General features: G+C 41.8%; 1 protein-coding gene across 5 annotated transcripts in view; it reads left to right on the top strand.

Moving 5' to 3' along the window:
* Nucleotides 1-2,500, top strand: part of LOC123511194 (chaoptin-like) — a 156,954-nt gene that overhangs the window by 9,743 nt on the left and 144,711 nt on the right. Inside the window, exon 1 of one of the 5 annotated variants that reach the window (XM_045266857.1) lies at nt 1,715-2,043. The exons of the other annotated variants lie outside the window; for them this stretch is intronic. The gene's annotated coding sequence lies outside the window, so the exon portion shown is untranslated. Of the gene's footprint in view, nt 1-1,714; nt 2,044-2,500 lie in introns of those variants that run through there. 5 annotated transcript variants of the gene reach the window in all.

Here is a 2,500-nt window from a genome sequence, read left to right as displayed (position 1 = left end):
AACGCAAACCAACTAAAAAAGGATGTCTCGTTTTTTTTTTTTTTTTTTTTTTGCTCATATTTTTTTCTTCGTGTGTGTTTCTGTGTATGTCTCTCTCTCTCTCTCTCTCTCTCTCTCTCTCTCTCTACTACCTACCTACCTATTACATCGACTCGTTTCCCACTCTTCAACTCCACCAAGTCTTCTTCCACTCATTCACTCCACTCCACTCCACTCCAATGAACATTCCCACCACGTTGCTACTCACCAAAAAAACGCTCCACTATTGCATCTACACTATATAATGCAGAGGAGTGGTGGTGGTGGTGGTGGTGAGGTGGTGGTGGTGGTGAGGTGGGAAAGAAAAGAAGGAGAATGAAAAAGTTTGATGAAAAATTGATACCTTTTCTTTTTTTCATCCTTTCTCTTTTTCTTTCTTTTTCCTTTTCTTCTTTAACATCTTCGAATATTTAACAGCAGAGTCTTCCTTCCATCTGTACTAAAGGGCTTGAAGAAATGTCTGTCTGTGTGTCTGTCTGTCTGTCTTTGTCTGAATGTTAAGTTAGAGGAAAGATTCTGTATGTATTTTTTTTTGTGTGTTTTTTAGTTATTGTTTAGTTCAAGGTTTGTATTTTGTGAGTTGAAAAAAAAAAAGTGGGCCGGAGAGAGGGATAAGTAATGTTAAATGTAAATATTGTCGTGTGGTTTATAAATACAATATAGTGTGTGGACCATAATGTTAGTAAATGATACTGTGGTCAATTAAATCATTTGTCTATCTGTCTGTCTGTCTATACTTTTTATGCCAGAGGGGAAAGCTGAACAAAAGCACCAAAAATATAAAAAGGCCACTTATTTGCTAGTCCCCTTGCATATTCAATAGAGTTAGCCAAAAGAAACACAAGATAGCAAAATAAAAAGCCCTCTTAGTTGCTGATCCCCTTGCATATCCAATATAGTTAGCCAAAAGAAGGGGATAAATGCCTTGATACCTCCCTCTGAAATGAAGTGGTGTCGTAGGAAGTTGGAAAGACAGAAGCAGGCAGGGAGTTTATCAATCTGTCCATCTGTCCGTCAGTCTACCAACCAAGAACAAGACATAGGAACTTAAGGACTCTACATGATATAAAGGCCTAAATAAAGTATGGAAAAAATAAACAACCCACAAAGGACTTAAATAACTAATGAAAACAAGAAAGAAAGTAAACAAGGAACCACCGCACAACACCACATAAGGAAACCAACATATAAAACAGGACAAAAAGTAAAGCAAGCAAAAAGTAAACACAAAAAAAAATAATAAAAGTAGATAAAAGAAGAAGGAAAAACCACAAAGGCACCAAACACTATAGAGAAAACCCCAACAACCTAACACCGTACATCAACAAAACACAAAACAAGCCAAGTAGAAAGTAAAGAACACAAGAAACATTACAAAACTACATCAAACATTACAAAACTACATGAAACACACCAGACACACAAACAGAACACTAAGTAAAGCAAGTAAAAAAAAAGTAAAACAACACAAGAAACACTAAAATAAACACCAGAAACATAAAAAAAAAAGTAGATAAAACATGAAGGGAAAGCCAGCAAACACCAATTAGAAAACCTAACAACTTAACATGATGCGCCAACAAAACACTAAAGATGAATAAAAGGTAAAACAATACAAGAAACATAAAAAAGGCTAAATAAAACAAGAAGGAAAAGCCACAAAGCCACAAAGCACCACCATATGAGGAACCTAATGAGCGCGGGCCGTAAATATAAGAGTGTCTTCACGCTACACTAACAACAGGCTCCGCTCAAGCCGGCATTGTTTGTGGTGCCAGCTCATACCACAAGGGCTCCAACACACAGCTTAGAATCACACTCGGCCGCCACGGACACTCAAGGTTGTCTGTGCGGCGAGTGAGACTGAAAAAAAAAGCGTTCCTGCCATGTCTTGATCCTGCCCCAGTCCTTCCTCACACCCCGCCCCGCACTGTCCTGTTCTGCCTTGTTCCTCGTGTCTGGGAAACGCATCAACATTTCACCATTGTTCTTATCGTGACTTTGGTGAGTAAATGTTCTTCTCGTCTCTCCTCCTCCTCCTCCTCCTCCTCCTCCTCCTCCTCCTCCTCCTCCTCCTCCTCCTCCTCCTCCCCCTCCTCCTCCTCCTCCCCCTCCTCCATCTCATTCTTCTCCTCCGCTCATGTCCCCTCCTCGTCTCCTCTCCCCTCTTCTCCTCCTCCTCCATGTCCCCCTTCCCTCTTCCTTCTCCCCCCATGTCCCCTCGTCTCCTCTTCCCTGTTCCCTCATCTCCCCTTCCTTCCTGTCCCCTTCTCTCTCCCATGTCCCCTCGTTTCCTCTTCCATGCTTTCCTGTCGCATGTTCCCTCCTCTTCCTTTCCTTCATGTCCCCTTCCCTCCCCACTCCCTTCCCTCCCATTTACCCTCGTCTTCTCTTCCCTGTTTCCTCCTTACTCATTCCTTCATTTCCCTTTCCCTCTCCCTTCCCTCCCATTTCCCCTCGT

This window comes from Portunus trituberculatus, chromosome 31 (assembly GCF_017591435.1).
Source record: "Portunus trituberculatus isolate SZX2019 chromosome 31, ASM1759143v1, whole genome shotgun sequence".
In the NCBI taxonomy this organism is placed as follows: Eukaryota; Metazoa; Arthropoda; class Malacostraca; order Decapoda; family Portunidae; genus Portunus; species Portunus trituberculatus.
The sequence above is the reverse complement of the archived record's forward strand: the minus strand, read 5'-3'. Positions and strand labels throughout refer to the sequence as shown.